The following is a 19,356-nucleotide window of genomic DNA, read 5'->3' as shown; positions in this document are numbered from 1 at the left end:
GATTAACTCTAGGTTGATCTGAATACATATTCTCAAAGGTAGAAACAAACATGAAAACCTGGGAAAGTCTTTAGTTTGACAGGATTCACAGAATTCAAGTAAATTAATCCACTCTGTCATAAAGTCACAAGAGAACCTGTGTCTAAGGCCAGGTTGGACTGTGGTTGAGAACTTAAAGTGTCAGAGAATTCTAAAAGCATTAAATTGTTTACTTAGTTACTGGCCCAAGGGGCATCATAATTTTTCTCACCGCTGTAATTTTTGCAAATGGCTGTACTAGTGTATACAAACTTCATGAGCACAGATATTGCAACTCTTTCATTCTCTGCTATAATTCTGGGGCCTAGCACAGTAACCTTACATATAAAGAGCTTAGTAAATCAGTCAATGAATGAATTCTCTGTTAGAATGGACTGTAGAATTAATTTTAACCAAACCCTCCAATAGTACCAATCCAATGATTAATTAAACTCTGACTTTAGAACATAGAAATGACTTAATTGAAATGGAGAATGGAAGTTAGAAATGGAAAATTAATAGTACAGTTGACCCTTGAACAATGTAAGTTTGCACTGCATTGGTCCACTTATATGCAGATTTGCTTTTGATAAATACTTACAGTATGATAAATGTATTTTCTTTATGATTTTCCTTAATTACATTTTCTATAGCTTACTTTATTATAAGAATACAGTATCTAATACATATGCAAAGTATGTGTTAATCTTCTGTTGATTTCATAATTAAGGATTCTGGTCAACAGTAGGCTATTAGTAGTTAAGTTTAGGGAGAGTCCAAAGTTATATGTGGATTTCCAACTTCCAGGGGGGTTAGTACTCCTAACACCTGTGTTACTCAGGTGTTAACAGTATTCTGTTTCCTTTGTTTTCTTTTTATCCCTAGAATATCTTTTCACTTCTCTGTATCATTAAGATAATGTTGGCCCAAAGTATTTAAAGTAGGATGGAGCCATAAATGCAACAGATTATAGATGATCCCAAGAAGAAAAACAATTAAGATGTTAGAAGTAGACAGAGGTTTTAAAAAGGAGGTGGAGGGGAGGCACCTGGGTAGCTCAGTCAGTTGAGCGTCCAGCTTTGGCTCAGGTCATGATCTCACGGTTTGTGGGTTCCAGCCCCGTGTCTGGCTCTGTGCTGAGCATTCAGAACCTGGAGCCTGCTTTGGATTCTGTGTCCCCACCTCTCTCTCTGCCCCTCCTCTGTTCATGCTCTGTCTCTCAAAAGTGAATAAACATTAAAAAAATTTTTTTAAAAAGGAGATGGGAGGGAGGGCTTCATACCTTCAGAAAACATCAGTAATCTAATATCTTTATACCACTTGACTTCTTACCTTTGTTAATGTAAGAAAATATATCCAGTTTTAGCCAACTTGTATTTAAACACCTTGAATAAGGATGAGGTCGGTTTAAGTAATTGCCATATAACTAGGGCCTCATACACAACAGTGAAGAGGAAGAAACAAAAAAGGAAGTGGAGAATTTTTAAAGCTTAACAGATTAGAGACCTTAAATAAGAAGACAGAAGAAGAGTCAGATAATAACAAAATGTTATAGTGAGAGAAAAGACCAAGTAAAAAACAATCACTAATTCCAGAAACATAGGCATATTTATTGTAGGGGCAGTCTTACACATCTATAACAATTATTGATAATCATGATGAGTGACCCTATTGTCAAGAAAAGACTGTGTTCATTAAGTCATTTTTAAGAAGATAGATAAATCTATAATAACTCTCAAAAGATTTCCATTACATAAAAAACACATTCTTATTCAGGCACTAGATCCTTGCCCTTAAAGAATCACAAAGTTGTGAGTCATTAAAAAGTACTGAAGTGGAGACTGTCAATAAGTTGTTTGTCATAAATAATAACAGATGAAATAGTTGAAATAAACAGTATTTAAAAATATCTTAATTATAATAGCTTCCCTGTGATGTTAACTGATATCTCAAGACACAATCACTTAGAACAGGGTCATTAGTTAATATAAATCTGCATTTCAGTTAACTTTATAATTTTGAATTTTTCCAACTTTTTGCCAGAACTGATATAGTCATTTTTTGCTTTAGTATAGCTAAAAAGTATTTTTATTAAGATACAAATATCAGACCTGTTGGGATTTTTTTGTAATTCCCTTGTATTTGCATTTTTACATTATCTTCAATCTTTAGTTTCTTTGCCAGGAATTTTAATAAGGCACTCTTCCATGGGGCTTAGTTTAAAAGTAGTAATTCGGTCTGTCTGTTCACTTACCTGGGAGCAAGGAAACTGTGTGTGTTGTGGTATGCTGCTAGCCAACAAATAGTAGAGATGTGCTACTGTAATTCCTCCATGTTGTGGAACTCCTTTTCATCCCTCAATCCTACACAACCATAGGAAACTTGATCACTAAACACAGACTCTGAGGGGCTGTGTATTAGAGTTTTCCAGAGGAACAGAGTGTGTGGGTGTGTATATATATAGAGAGAATTTAAGGAATTGGCTTCTGTGGTTGTGGGGGCTAGCAAGTCCAAAACCTATAGGATAGTCCATGTAAGAGGTGATGTTGCAGCTTGAGTCTACAGGCAATCTAGAGGCAGAATTTCCTCTTCTTCAGGTAACCTCGGTCTTTTTTTTTTTTTTTCTTTAAGTTTATTTACTATCAGAGAGCATGTAAGTGTGCAGGGAAGGCTGGGGTGGGGGGGTGGGCAGAGAGAGAAGGAGAGAATCCCAAGCAGGCTCCGCACTGCCAGCATAGAGCCTGATGCAGGGCTCGATCTCATCAACCAGTAGATCATGACCTGAGGCGAAAAAGTCTAGGCCTGGACGCCCAGGACGCCCAACCGACTGAGCCACCCAGGTGCCCCTGGGTCTTTTTCTATTAAAGCCTTCAGCTTACTGTATAGAGAGTAATTTGCTTTACTCAGTCTGCCAATTTAAATGATAATGCCATCTGTAAAAATAACTTCCAGTGATCTCTAGACTAGTGTTTAACCAAATACCTGGGTACCATGGTCTAGTCAAGGTAACACATAAAAATAATCATCACAGAGTGTCCATGCCAGTTCATGTATCAGTAAAGTTTAATTTGTTATGATAGAAATAAAAATCACAGATCAATAGAAATTCTTATACTGGCTTCTTCTACGGACAGATGATTTTATATTTTCTCCAGTTTTAGGAACACTGTAATGGATGTCCTTTACAAATAGCCTTACTTGTTAATGCTCAAAGAAAATACTTATGAATGTTTCATTAAAGTGTATGAGCTTTCAGAAGTAAATCCCTAACATATAATAAAACCTCATTAATTTGAAATTCATGGTTATTAACATCTCATCAAAAATTTATCTTTGCTATAACTGGAAAAATGATTTTTAAACAAATAAATAATGTAAGAAGTATTACAGTTTTAAACATTTAAAAATGGGAACTTCATGGGTGCCTGGGTGGCTCAATCAGTTAAGCGTCTGACTTCGGCTCAGGTCGTAATCGCACTGTTTGTGAGTTTGAGGCCTGCATCGGGCTCTGTGCTGACAGCTCAGAGCCTGGAGCCTGCTTCCTATTCTGTGTCTCATTCGCCCCCTGCCCCTCCCCCACTTGTGCTCTGTCTCTCAAAAATAAGTAAATGTAAAAAAAAAAAAAAATTAAAAATGGGAACTTCAGGCTTTGTTTTAAATGTCTACAATAATTTTTAAGTCTGCAGTTCTTTAATGATTTTACCATCTCAAAATTACTGTTACCTTTCATTTGCATGTATGTTTTTACATTGGTGCTCGCAAGTGTGTGTGTGTGTGTGTGTGTGTGTATATACACACACACACGCACATTCACTGGCAGGGTAAATATAGTATCTGCTATGGTCTTTGTTTTTAAGAGTTGTATTATAATTCATCAAATTCTTGCTTGATACCTTCTGTCATATTATCCTTAAAATTTATAGTACCCACACACTTATAGATAGCATTGCCTGTTTTATCAGGCATCCATCCCAGGCATCCCAGGGGTAACCTCCCTTTCCCACTTGCTCTGGAGGCCCAGTGTTTGCTCACCTCCCACTCTGACACTGAGCAGCTCATCTCATTAGAGGTGCCATAGAGGTTAGAATAGGTTACTAGCAGTGTGTGCAGGTGTTTGCACATATTTTCTCAGCCTAGTTTCTTCTCTCGGGCTCTGGAAAGTGTCTCTGGGCAGTCAGGCTGGGCCACTGCATTCAGTTGTTTAATTTGTGAATATATTATCTTAATATCTTTTTATTTGAAGGTTACCTTTTCTCTAAATCACAAAAGACACCATATATAGACCAGCACAGCTCAGAAATTTTATCATTTTCCTTTGTCATTAGTGTGACAGTCATGTATATAAACTTTATTTTGATCTCATTAAGTACAAAATAATATTTTTTATAATTTTTGCAGTCTGCAACTTTGTTTTTTAGAAAGAAAGAGTGGGGGAGAGGGAGAGAGAGAGAATATTAAGCAGGCTGCACGCCCAGCATGGGGGAGCCCAACATGGGGCTCAGTCACACAACTGTGACATCATCACATGAGCCGAAATCAAGTCAGAAGCCCAATCAACCACGTCACCCCAGCACCCCACAGTCTACAACTTTAGGTGTATTATTTGTTTGTGCATGTTTTTTTTTTTTTTATTGCTAGTGTGGGTTAATATTAATTGACTTTTAGTTTACTTTTAGCATTTCCCTCATTTATATCATTTTTTTCATTTATATGTAAAAGTACCTACTCATAAGAACTTCACTGATGTGTAGTGGCCATTGTTACACGATTACAATGATCACCATGATGGCAACACAAAGTTGTCAGTAAGAGCAGGAATCTGGACATTCCTGTGAAGCCATGGCTTAGAGCTTTTCACGTCAGTCTTTCTACCCCTCTCTGATCTCTGTATAAGGAGTTTCTGGGTTATCTGTTCAGGTTTTTTTAGATGTTTTGCTTAGAAACTAGATCTGCATGTCATTCCCATGAAAATTCTGTACTCCTGTCTCCAGGCTCAAAAGTTTCCCAGAGAAGTTCTGTGAAATAGGTAATACATAATTCAAAAGGGAGTTTGTCAACAAAATAAATTTGGGAAAACATTGAAATAAATTAAATTGACTTTGTTAATTATAGAGTTACTATACAGTTAAATGCCTGTACTCTAAAAAGAATATATTTCCCCCATTCACTAACATATTGACAAAGGCACACTGTGGAAGACTATTTCATGAATTATACTTTGGGAAAAACCATCCCTTTAATTATTAACTCCATGAGCCAATGACACTTGTCTTCTCTTTTCCTTGTTAATGCTCAACTTCATCTATTTAGTGCAGATTATTTAGACCATAAACAACTTTTACTCACCACACTTAATCTCCCTCCAATACATTTTTTAATACTAAGTGGTAAGAATGTGTCACTAAATAAATGATTTTCTGATCAGAGTCAGAAGTTGTCTATTTTATCTACTTTTTCTGCTGTTTCTTGAAATGATTGAGACAAAAGACAGTTGGAATTAATGATTCTCATGTGATCCAGGGTATTTAGTATTTATTTGTCAACTATAAGCTCTAAAAGTTGGCTTTAGAAAACTTCATATATTTTTGACTCATGAATTCAAGGCATGATAGTTATTTATACATTAACTCTAAGTCATTTTCATCTTGTGTTTTTCCCTCAAAAAGATAGGAGATAGAAATCTATTTTTCCCCTTCCCCTACTTCAAACCAGCAGGGTGAATAATGCCTCGATCATTGACTTCAACCATTTTAACCATAGAAACTTTGGTCTTATCAAAGTTGTAGCCTCCCAGTTTCTCCCATGTCTGCCTTTGTTGTCCTTTGATTGGACTCTAGAAAAACCTGCAGCTCTGTAGAAGGCACTTTGTAAAAACCACTGTTGTAAACTACACACTTGGGTAAATATTGCCAGGTTCTCTTAGGTAATGAATAAAAAATTTTACTTAAGAGTTTACATCTCCCTCTTAATATGTCTTGAGAAGTTTAAGATGCTGTTATTGACACAGGCAGCATGCCAGAGAGAAAATTATGTAGGAAATAAAATCCTGTATTTCCTTATTAAACTACTTAACCAAGCAAGGTGGGCCTTGAGGGGGAAGGAGTAAAGAAATATGATCTTGTACTGTAACTGTTTTTGGAAAAGAGAACAAAGACCATATTGAATAAAAAACACAGGTAATTTAAATAGAAAGTTATTTGAACATGCTATACCATTCTGCATATATTAAGATTTTTCTTAACACTTTTCTATTGTGTAAAGAAGGAAAAACTATCAAATAAAGTTAAACTATGTATTCTTGAGTTCTAAAAATGTTTTCAAATAATGACATTTTTAGATTCCCTATATACATTTTTATAAAGAAACCAAAAAATGGTAATTTACTGAGGAATGTAAATGAACATTTCAAAGCAGCATTAAGATGTAGAGGATGTGTAACAGGTAAGTTTTTTAGCCAGATTTTGTTTTCTAATCAGTGTTTTATTGCCTGACAGAATGTAAATGAAAAGAGGTAGTATAGATATGCTGAAAATAGAAACCAGTCTAACAGTATTTCAGTTGTTGAAAATAAGTTGTCCTTTAAGAAGTCCTTTGATTCCTAATAACCTCTTGACCTGTTACATAGAAGTAAGAACTACTTATACTTTAATAATATGATCCAGGGATATAGGACTGTGTACTTGAGCTGTTGGGAGTCCAGAAATTTTTTTATAGGCAACTGAGGCAGCTTTCTGGAAAGAAAGGAGGCAGGAAAGTATGTGTTTGGTAACTTTTCTCTCTCATGAAGACCACCTGTGCTCCTTAAAACGGAATTCCATAAGATATCTTTTCATATTTAAAGTAAATCTGCATTTTACTTAGTTTAATGGTTTTCTGTTCCTTGCAACTAAACTATACCAGATCAAGGTAGTGATTCTATAAACCCTTGTCTTCATTATCACTGCCTGTGTATGGAAACTCAGATGATCCAAGTGGAGCCTATGAACTACACTGAATTGTATCAAAATGTGCTCTGAGTATCATATGTGTGTTGTTTGTAGAGGGGTGGGGAGCCATGAATTTCATCAGATACTCAGACAAATCCATTACTCAAAAAGATAAGAAACTACTGGTAGAGAACATGGAGGCCCTTGCCTCCTAAGTGAGAGTCCCTTTCTGTTCTGTCTCCATGTTGACGCAGTAACAGCCTTTGGTTTATTATCTTTGGATCTAACAGTGCCATAGTTATGCCAGTTTATATCCTGTATCTGGCATATTGAAAAGGCAGCTCCTTAGAGCTTTGCTGCCATTAGATATATAATCTGATAGATGTTTATAAAATTTGGCCCTTAAATAAAATTCACTAGGTAGTAATTTTTTTTTCTAATGAGTCTTAATTTTTGTTCATTTAATTACTTCCAGCTGGAGGTTGATATAGACAATTTTATTCAGGCAAGAGAATGGTACTGTATTCTCTCAAGAACTGATCTGAAGTTTAGAATGGCCTTTGAAGGTCATCTACTACAACCCTTTCATTTTATACATAAGAAAACTGAGATGCAAAAATAATAACTAAAATTTCTAAGGTCATTTGTTAGTTAAACATGAGTAAACGTGGTCTGTTCGTTATCTGTTTGCAGATTCTTTTTTACTATACCAGACTTTTGATACTGTTCTTTTTTCTTTTTTCTTTCTTTCTTTTTTTTTTTTTTTTTTTTTTTTTGCTTTTAACTCAAGTACAGTTAACATACTGTGTTATATTAGTTTCAGATGTATAGTGTAGTAATTCAACACTTGGATACATTACTCAGTGCTCATCATGATGTGTACTCTTAATTCCCTTCACTTATTTCACTCATCTTCCCACCCACCTCCCTGCTGGCAACCATCAACTTATTCTGTATAGTTAAAAGAATGTGTTGCTTTCTTTTTTCTTTGTTCATTTTGTTACTTAAAATCCACATAGAAGTGAAATCATATGGTATTTCTCTGACTTACTTTGTTGAGCACTATACTCTAGATCCGTGCATCTTGTCACTAATGGCAAGATTTCATTGTTTTTGTTTTTTGCCTGTGAAATATTGTATGTATACACCACATCTTCTTTATCCATTTATCTATTATGGACACTTTGGTTGCTTTCATATGTTGGCTGTTGTAAAGCTGCAATAAAAATAGGGGTCTTTTCAAATTAGTGTTTCATATTCAGTGGAATTACTGGATCATATGGTAGTTCTGCTTTTTAATTTTTAAAGAACTTCCCTACTATTTTCCACAGTGGCTGTTCCGTTTGCATTCCTACCAGCAGTGTGACAAGGGTTCTTTTTTCTCCACATCCTTGTCAACACTTAAGTTGACAATACATTTGTATTTTTTATTTTAGCCATTCTGACAGGTGTGAGGTAGTATCTCATTGTAGCTTTGATTTGCATTTTCCTGATGATAAGTGATGTTGAGCATCTTTGTATGTATCTGTTGGCCATCTTCTTTGTCTTCTTTGGAGAAACATTTGTTCATGTCTTCTGCCCATTTTTAAATGGGCTATTTGATTTTTGGGTGTTGGGTTGTATAAATTCTTTATATATTTTGGATACTAACCCTTTATTGGATATGTCATTTGCAAATATCTTCTCCCATTCCATAGATTGCCTTTTAGCTTTGTTGTTTGTTTCCTTTGCTGTGCAGAAGCTTTTTATTTTGATGTAGTTCTAATACTTTATTTTTGCTTTTATTTCCCTTGCTTTAGAGGACCTATCTAGAAAAAAGTTGTTATGGCTAATGTCAGAGAAATTACTGCCTGTGCTCTTTTCTAGGATTTTTATGGTTTCAGATCTAGTGTATGGTGAAACCAGAAAGTGATCTGGTTTCATTCTTTTGCATGTAGCTGTCCAGTTTTCCCAACACCATTTGCTGAAGAGACTGTCTTTTTCCCATGGGATATTCTTTCCTGCTTTGTCAAACATTAATTAACCATATAATTGTGGGCTTGTTTGTAGATTTTCTATTCTGTTCCATTAATCTGCTTGTGCCAGTACCATACAGTTTTGATTAGTCAACTTTGTAATGTAACGTGAAGTCTGGAATTGTGATACTTCCAGCTTTGCCCCCGTTTTTTTCAAGATTATTTTGGCTATTTGTGGTCTTTGTGGTTTCATTTAATTTTAAGGTGCTTTGTTCTAGTTCTGTGAAAAATGCTGTGGTATTTTAATAGAGATTGCATTAAATATGTAGATTGCTTTGGATAGTTGGACATCTAAACAACATTTGCTCTTCTAATCCATGAGCATGGAATTCCCTTTGAGTCATCTTCAATTTTCTTTCATCCATGTTTTATAATTTTCATAGTACAGGTCTTTCCCCTCCTTGGTTAGGTTTATCTCTAGGTATTATCTTTGGTGCAATTATAAGTGGGATTGTTTTCTTAATTTCTCTTTCTCCTACTTCTTTATTAGTGTATAGAAATGCAACAGATTTCTATACATTGACTTTATATCCTGCAACCTTATATTTATCAGTTCTAATAGTTTTTTTAGTGGAGTCTTTATGGTTTTTTGTATATAGTATGTCATCTGCAAATAGTGAAAGTTCTACTTCTTCCTTATCAATTTGGATGCCTTTTATTCCCTTTTCTTGTGTGATTGTTGTGGCTAGAACTTCCAGTAGTATGTTGAATAAAAGTTAACATACCATTCAGTATGGTGTTTGCTGTGGGTTTTTCATAGGTGGCCTTTATTATGTGTAGGTATGTTGCCTCCAATCTCCCTTTGTTCAGGGTTTTTATCATGAATCAGTATTATACTTTGTCAGATGTTTTTTCTGTATCTATTGAAATGATCATATGTTTTTTACCCTTCTCTTGTTGATGTGATATATCTTATTGATTGATTTGTGAATATTGAACCACTCTTGCATCACAGGAATAAATCCCACTTGATCATAGTGAATGATTTTTAATGTTTTGTTGGATTCATTTTGTTAATATTTTGTCAAGATTTTTGTGTCTGTGTTCATCAGAGATACTGGCCTATAGTTTTCTTTTTTTGTAATGTCTCTATCTGGTTTTGGCATCAGGGTAATGATGGCTTCATAGAATGAATTTGGAAGCTTCCTTCTCTTCAATTTTTTTTGTAGTAGTTTGAGAAGAATAATAGGTATTAACTCCTCTTTTATAGAATTCACCTGTGAAGCCATCTGATCCTGGACTTTAGTTTGTTGGGTGTTTTTTGATTTACTGATTCAATTTTATTATTGATAATCAGTTCAAATTTTCTATTTCTTTGTGATTCAGTTTTAGGAGGTTATACGTTTCTAGGAATTGATCCATTTCTTCTAGGTTGTCCAATTTGTTGGCATATAATTTTTTTTTCAACGTTTTTTATTTATTTTTGGGACAGAGAGAGACAGAGCATGAACAGGGGAGGGTCAGAGAGAGAGGGAGACACAGAATCAGAAATAGGCTCCAGGCTCCGAGCCATCAGCCCAGAGCCTGACGCGGGGCTCGAACTCACGGACCGCGAGATCGTGACCTGGCTGAAGTCGGAGGCTTAACCGACTGCGCCACCCAGGCGCCCCGGCATATAACTTTTTATAATCTTAAAATTGTTTGTATTTCTGTGATGTCAGTAGTTCTTTCTTCTTTTTTATTTCTGATTTTGAGTCTTTTTTTTTTTTTTTTTTTAATGAATCTGGCCAGAGGTTTATGTTTCCAAAGAACCAGCTCCTGATTTCATTGATCTATTCTTTTTTTTGTTCATATTTTATTTATTTCTGCTCTAATCTTTATTATTTCCTTTCTTTCACTGGTTTTGGGTTTTGTTCTTGTCTAGCCCCTTTAGGTGTAAGGGTAGATTGTTTATTTGATATTTTTCTTGCTTTTTGAGGTAAGCCTGTATTGCTATACATTTCCCTTTCAGGAGAGCTTTTGCTACATCCCAAAGATTTTGGAGTGTTGTGTTTTCATTTTCATTTGTATCCGTGTATTTTTTTTATTTCTTCTTTGAATTTTTGGTTAATCCATTCATTGTTCAGTAGCATGGTATTTAACTTCTCTATTTGTGTTCTTTCTTGAGTTTTTTGTTGTGATATCTAGTTTCACAGCTTGTGGTCAGAAAAGATACATGGTATGACTTCAGTTCTTTTTGAATTTGTTGAGACTTGTTTTGTGGCCTAACGTGTGCTCTGTTCTGGAGAATATTCCCTGTGCAGTTGAAGTGTGTATTCTGTTTTAGGATGGAATGTTTTGAGTATATCTGTTAGATCCTTCTAGTCCAATGTATCATTCAAAGCCAGTGTTTCCTTGTTGATTTTCTGTTTGGATGATCTGTCCATTGATGTAAGTGGGGTGTTAAAGTACCCTACTATTATTGTATTACTTTTTATTACTTTCTTTATATTTGTTATTAGATGCTTTTATTTATTTGGGTGCTTTAATGTTGGGTGCGTAAATATATACAATTGTTATGTCTTCTTATTGGATCATTCCCTTTGGTTATATAGTGTCTTTTCTTTCTTCTTCTTCTTTTTTTTTTTTTTTTTTTTTTTTGTAATCTCTTGTTATAGCCTTTGTTTTAAAGTCTATTTTGTCCAATATAGATATTGCTACCCTGGCTTTCTTTCACTTCCATTTGCATGATAAATGCTTTTCCATCCCTTTGTTTTCGTCTACATGTGTCTTAAGGTCTGAAGTGAGTCTCTTATAGGCAGCAATAGATTGGTCTTGCTTTTTTATCCATTCTGTCACCCTCTGTCTTTTGATTGGAGCATTTAGTCCATTTACATTCAGAGTAATTATTGATAGGTATGTACTTATCGCCATTTTGTTACCTATTTTATGATTGTTTTTGTAGTTCTCTGCTTCTTGCTCTTTTCTGTTTTTTTATGCTTTTCTTTAGTGATATACTTGTATTCCTTCCTTGTCTATTACTTGTTTTTGATTTGTGTTTAACATTACGTTAATATATAATATCTGCATATAGCAGTCTATATTAAGTTGTTGGTCACTTAAATTTGAACCTATTCCTTACCCCCTCACACATATGTTTTAAGTATATGGTGCCCTACTTTGTATCCTTTTACTTTGTGAATTCCTTGACTGATTTTTATAAATAATAACTTATTGGAGGGGGGGGCACCTGGATGGCTTAGTCAGTTAAGAGTCTGACTCTTGATCTCTGCTCAGGTCATGATCTCATGATTCATGAGTTCGAGCCTCACATCACTGTCAGTGCAGAGCCTGCTTACGATTCTGTCTCTCTTTCTGCCCTTCCCCACTTGCATGTGTTTGTTCACTCACTTTCAATAAATAAACTTAAGGAAAAAACACTTTAGGGGTGCCTGTGGCTCAGTCAGTAAGCATCTGACTTTGGCTCAGGTCTTCATCTCACGGTTCACGAGTTTGACCCCTGTGTTGGGCTCTGTGCTGACAGCTTGGAGCCTGGAGCCTGCTTGGATTCTGTGTCTCCCTCTCTACCCCTCCCCCGCTCGTGCTCTCTCTCAAAAATAAATAAAACTATTAAAAAAGAAAAGAAAAAACACTTTAAAAAATATACTTATTTGTATTGCTTTCATGCTTCTTAACTTTTCTTACTTCTACTTATAGTGTTTCCTTTCCACTCAAAAAGTCCTTTTTAACACTTGTAGGGCTGGTGTAGTGGTCACGAACTCCTTAAATATTTGTGTGTCTAGGAAACTCCATCCCTCCTTCCATTCTGAATGAAAGTCTTGCTGGATAGAATATTAGAGTATTGTTGGCTGCAGGTTTTTTTCCTTTCAGCACTCTGAGTATATCATTGCTCCTTCGGGCCTTCAAAGTTTCTGCTGAAAAATGAGCTGACAGCCTTATGCAGTTTCCCTTGTATGTAGCTGTTTGGTTTGTTTTTGTTTTTTTTTTTCTCTTGCTGCTTTTAAAATTCTCTCTTTATCACTGCTTTTTCCCATTTTAATTACCATGTGTCTTGATATGGACCACCTCCCTGAGTTGATTTTATTGGGGGCTTTCTGTGCCTCCTAGACTGGATTTCTGTTTCCTTTAACCAGTTTCAGGAAGTTTTTAGTTACTAGTGTTTCAAATAAATTTTCTGCCCCCTTTTCTCTTTTTTTTCTCCTTCTGGGATCCCTGTAATGCAAATGTTATTATGTTTGATGGTGTTGCTTAGTTCCCTGAGTCTTTCTCATTTTTTTATTATTTTTTTCTCTGTCCTTTACAGCTTGTTTTCCATGACTCTTTTCTCCAAGTTGCTGATTCCTTCTTGTGTTTCCTCTAGTCTACCATTTGTTCCTCTAGTGATACTGTTATCTCTTTAGTCTTTGTCTTCATCTATGATGTGTAGTTAATTCATTTAATTTTTATACAACACAATATGGAATGTGCTGTTATTAGTAACTTCTCTGGGTAAACAATACAGTGATTGCTATATTAAAACATATATCAGTTTGAAAAATACTGCCATATACATATATGTGCTTATTCATGGAGGTGGTATTTAATTTTTAAGTCTTGGATAAATCTAGGAAAGAGCCATTTCAGATATTTCTTATCTTTTTCTATGAAATGTGATAAGAGGCTTATTTTTTTTGTTTGCTTATTTTTAAAAATCAAAGTGAGTTTTAAAACAATGTTAAAAGCATAAGAAACAAAAGTTAACACTGTGGACTTAAAAAGAGAACTAAATACGATGAAATAAGAAGACATTTCTACAGGCACTTTGAACTTGAGATTCTGTGGAAAATCTGTACTTACTTAGAAACATACCAGGGGTGCTTGGGTGGCTCAGTCAGTTAAGTGTCTGCCTTTGGCTCAGGTCATGATCTTACAGTTCGTGGGTTCAAGGTCCATGTCAGGCTCTGCACTGGTCGCTCAGAGTCTGGAGCCTGCTTCAGATTCTGTGTTCCCCTCTCTCGCTCTGCCCCTCCACTGCTTGTGCACTCTCTCTCTCAAAAAAACAAACAAACAAACAAACAAACAAACAAACAAAAAACCTTTGTATTTGCCATACTTTCTGAGTAGGATGACAGTCACCCATCCTTTTACTTATTCTCTACTCTCTCCCCATTTTCTCCTGAGAAAAGTGTGTTGATCCTGCAGGTCCCAGCAGGGTTTCCCCTTCTTTTTCACCAGTGTTCTTTTACTTTTATAACATTTGTACACTCCTCTAGAATGCAGTCATTGCATTATATTTTGCTATATATTTGCATGTGTCTTCTTCATTGCACTGAATTCCTTGGCTCTTACTCAGCTTGTTATCTCATGTTCTTAACCAGAGGCACACTGGTACAATAGGTATTTATTAAAAGTTTGTCATATTATAGATGTGTAAACATTTAAAGCTGTTTTTTAAATGAAACCAAAGGTCCTCGGCTTTTTGTGTGTGTGTGAAAGTTTTGCAATCTCTTAAGTAATTTTAAATGACTTTTAAATTAATATTAAATGGTCTTCACAATGTATTTATGATTATGGCTGTTTAATATAAACTTTTTTAAACTGCCTTCCAAAATTTATTCTGATTTTAAAACTTGAGGTTTTAGGTTGACAGTCCCCATATTTTCACATCAAAAATTAGAACATAATCATCTGGCAAAATTGTTCTGTTTTATTTTTTATATTCTGTGAGTAAAAGGTACCCTGAAGTATAGTTTGGATGCTAAGATACTGGAATTTCCAGATCCTTCAGCTTCAGTGAGGGAGAGTAGTTCCATTGGTAAATACAGAAAAAAATAAAATCAAATCTTGTTATCTTGTTATACTCTTTAAGTATTTCTTTTGTTAAGTGACTTATTCTTTCTTTGGTTAGGCCAATTTTTCAAATTCTAGATATTTAACCACCACATTAACCACCCACCACTTAACTTGGAAATAAAAGGGGCTTTCCTCCAAATAAATTTATACTATGAAAATTTGCCAACCTAGTAATAATGCTTGTTGTTGAATTTGGAAGTATTGGTGCTTCAGATATAGTGGTATCAGAAATAGTGGTATCAGTATTTAGTCTTTATCAATAAAAATTACCTGATGTAAAAGTAGTGCTTAAAAGATTGATTTATTTTGGACCATGTGATTAGTGATCCCATAAGAATTTATGAAGGGTAATTCTTAGAACAGGGGTAGCTGTACATACTATTAACATGGAAGAATTGTCTGTTTCTCTTGTGGTAAAATTTTAATTAGTGAGAGAAAACTGCAAATCTGTCATTTATCTGTTTTTGGTGTTTTAACTATTGTGTTTGCAGAACATTTCTAGAATGCCCATAATCCAAAAAGGATAGTGCCTTACAAAAATGTACAACAGATAGTTTTTAAAATATGAAAGAATGATTGAGGTAAATAAAATGAATAAGGAATAATGTGGAAGTATAGGCGAGGTTAACCTACTGAGAATTCCTGTATACTTGTTAGATGGGAGTTACAAATTTAGCTCATAATCACCATGAATTTTCTAGAAAGGAAGTACTCCACTCCTTCAAATGTCATCTGATATATGAAATGAACCTTTCCAGGCTTAGTTTATTTCACACTTAACCCTTAGGTGGGTTTATTTAGTCCCTAAGTAGAATTCAGAAGGATAATTGGACTTGAATGAGAAAAAAATTCGTCTTTATTTTCAGTCACTTATAATTAAAATTTAGTAGTTTTCTTCTATTAATATGGGCAGCTAAACCCATATGACATTTTCACTCATAAAAATTAAAGATTTGGGTGTTACAGTTACCATCTATACCTCAGAATATTGATTCTCATTACTGTAAAATTACCATAGTTATTAGATTCACTGCTACATCCTCATTATTTAATTTTACTTAAGAAACATGTTACTATATCAGTGTTTTAAGTATTTTGATAAACATGTTTCAGTGTGTAATTTTATTGTATTCCTTTGTATTTCAGTTTATTTATTTAAAGCATTATTTTGAAAAGGTATCCGTATACTTCACCAAATTGCTAAAGGGATTTATGATCCAGAAAGTATTTTAGAATCTCTGACTTAGAGAAAGAAACTACACAGGGGTTGTGTGAGGTTAGATTCTTCCTTTCAAAACTCATATTTATTCAATAATTGGATTATTTGAATAGTCACTGAAATTCAACATAAATAATGTTAAAGTCATAAATATTTTTTGTAGAGAAGTTAATAGTTATTTGAAAACATTATTTAGTAACAATAAGCATGCATTTCCAGGGAGTTCTTAGAACTTGTGTTATTACAGCTAGCACAATACTGTAGTTTTTTTGTTTAATGTATTTTAATTATTTAAGGAACAATTGATTCTGAAGTTCCCATATTATATGTATTGTACATACTAACATATAAGTAAGTAAAGTCTGTCAGTTAAGATCACTTAAGGTTGGCTGTCTAGCCTTTTTTGGTGAAGAAACTTCAGTCATTTAATAGATTATTCAGAGCCTACTTTTGCCCTTAGCACACCTGATGGTTTCACATATTATAGTACTGTCATATCCATTAATAGTAATGAAATACTACTTGTGTTTATTGAAATATCTTTTATAACTGTTGGCTCTCACAAGCTGATTTTATGCCAACCACTTACACTAATTTTATCTGTTCATATATTCTACTTTAAAAGTTATAGAGTATGGCTACCTGGATATTGTAATTAATCTCTCAACCTTGAAAACATTTTTTTTTACATGTTGGGTAAATCTTAAAAATGTCAAAGAACTGATAAAGCCAAAATGCAAATTCTGACAGGAACCCAGAAAAGTTATCAGAGCTCAACGTTGCCTTTGTCCTGAGAGTGTTTGTCCAAACTGGCAAACTTAAACTTTGGTTTTCATGCTCCAATGATACAGTTGAAGCTCCAAATAGCTGCTTTCTCAGTTTAAGGGTGATCCAGAGTAAATCTACCCCATTCGCCCAGAGTGTGACAGGCCCCAGCAAGTTGAAACTACAGGACATCCCTCTGAAGCATACTCATAGTCCAAATTTACATCCCTAGGGTAATCCAAAAATCTTCAGACCCTAAATTTATTTAATTGAAAGTGGCCCTACACTGGTGGTACACCTGGTTGCTGGACAGAAGCAAAAATAAATACCTTTGCTCAAAAATCTTCATATGTAATATAAGAAAAATAAACAGTTCAGAGTAAAAACTAAGTGGGGGAGCCTGAGTGGCTCAGCCAGTTAAGCGTCCGACTTCAGCTCAGGTCATGATCTCGCAGTTCGTGAGTTTGAGCCCCACATCAGGCTCTATGCTGACAGCTCGGAGCCTGGAGCCTGCTTCGGATTCTGTGTCTCCCTCTGTCTCTGTTCCTCCCCCGCTCATGCTCTGTCTCTCTCTCTCCTTCAAAAATAAATAAAAACATTAAAAAAACAAACAAACAAAAACTAAGCGTGTATGGAAACAAAGTGCAAAGATCTAAAGCCAGCAGATAGCAAGAACAGATCTATAAAGGCCTCAGATACTAGAATTTATAAAATTTATAAGATTTTTTATAACATAAACTACATTTTAAGAAGAAAAGAATTACTTGAAAATTTCTATAGGGACTAGAAATTTCATGATCTTGTCAGCCATTTGCAAAGTCACAATTAAAAAAATAGGACTTCTGGAAATAATAAAATAATTAAATAACTTAGTGTATAGCATGAATTGAAGAGTAAATTATTGAATTGGTTGATACAGATTGTGAAATTATCCATAATGCCACATCCTGATAATACAGTATTCAAAAAATAGAATTAAAATGGTTGAAGATGCAGAAGATAAAATGATGAGAAGGTCTAACTTGTTACTAGAGTTGCAGGAGAGGAGAGAATGGGAAAGCAAACCCTTAATAAAAGAAATCTAAAGATGTATTTCAGGCAGAAGGAAAATGATCCCAGATGGAAAATCTGAGGTCAAAGAAGGAATTAAGAAGTAAAAAAAAAAAAAAAAAAAAAAAAAAAAAAACACACACAAAAAAAACTGGTAAATATGTTGGTAAATCTAGACATTTTTACAATAGGATACACAGAAAGACTAACATAAGTTGTGTGGTTAACAGATTTTTAAGTGTCCTGAAAGCCTTTATTGGTCTAAGAGAAGGCTAAGGTTATCAATAAATACACATTTTCTTGAAAGAGTAGAAACTGAAATTTTCAAATCAGCCAAATGAAAAAATATATATATAATTGTTAAAATTGTAAAGGAAAAATGTAAAACCAGTTCTCAACCTTGGCTATACAATACATCCACTTGAGGAACTGTTAAAAATCCTAATGTTCAGACTTCATCTTACACCAATTAAATCAGGATGTCTGAGTGATTTTAGAAGCTCCCAGGGTGATTCTAAGCAAAGTAAGGAATGGGAGAAAAGAAATAGAACAGATAGAGGAGATGGAAAAGTGTAAAAGAAGATAACAGCAACAAATGTCAGTAAATCACTTTAAAAGTAAATGATCTAAATACTCTAGTTAAAAGTAGATTGTTAGACTGGATTTAAAAATTCAATTTATACTGCTTTTGAGAGACAGGTCCAAATCATGAGACTTAATAAATATTATTTTTATAGATAAAGGAGATTTTTCCCAAAATGATAGAAGGTGTGAATTTATAGGAAAATAGAATAATGTTTAGTTTGTATGTGCCTAAGAGTGCAACTTTAATATACATAAAACAAAAATTGACTGACAAATCTACAGTTGTTTTCGGACAGATTTATTTTTCCCATTATTATAGTTTGATAAATTTCAAACCTCTAAGGAAAATTATGAGTATTACAACCAATACCTTTATATTCATTACTTAAGATTCATTAATAGTAAATATTTTGCTACATTTGTTTCATATCTATGTATGTAGACACATTTTTCCTTTTTTTCCCCCTGAACTCATTTGAGTTACTTCATCACTAAATACTTGAGCATGTGTCACCAGAGATCAGGGGACATTTGCCTACATAGCCACAATACAATTGTCATCACGGTCTGGAAATTTAACATTGGTTAATATAGTTATGTAAAAAACAGGTCATATTCAAATTTTCCAGATTGTTGTAATAGTATTTATAACTGTAGGTAGGTTGTTTGATCCAAGAACCAATCAAAGTTTACATAGTTAGTTGAATTATCTCTTAGGCTTCATTAATCTAGAAAGTTACCTGTGGCATAGCTTCATATTAAACATATATGGTACACAGATGATACTGTGTTCTCAAATGTATCAGTAAGAGGGACATGTCAGTTTGTCCCATTCTCAGTGATGTTAAATTTGATTATTTGACTAATGTGGTGTCTATCAGATTTCTTCACTGTAGAGGTTTCTATATTCTGTAGGGCTATACATGAAGACTGAGTGAATTTCCTGTTTCTTGACAATTTTCACCAGTAGCTTTAGCATCTGTTAATGATTTTGCCTGCATCAAGT

The 19,356-nt window shown here is 34.3% G+C and overlaps 1 protein-coding gene across 1 annotated transcript in view; it reads left to right on the top strand.

The window, feature by feature from the left end:
* SAMTOR (S-adenosylmethionine sensor upstream of mTORC1) overlaps positions 1-19,356 on the top strand; it is a 90,421-nt gene that overhangs the window by 46,955 nt on the left and 24,110 nt on the right. The gene's annotated exons all lie outside the window — the stretch shown is intronic.

The sequence above is a fragment of the Panthera onca genome, chromosome A2 (genome assembly GCF_046562875.1).
Source record: "Panthera onca isolate mPanOnc1 chromosome A2, mPanOnc1 haplotype 2, whole genome shotgun sequence".
NCBI lineage: Eukaryota > Metazoa > Chordata > Mammalia > Carnivora > Felidae > Panthera > Panthera onca.
The sequence above is the reverse complement of the archived record's forward strand: the minus strand, read 5'-3'. Positions and strand labels throughout refer to the sequence as shown.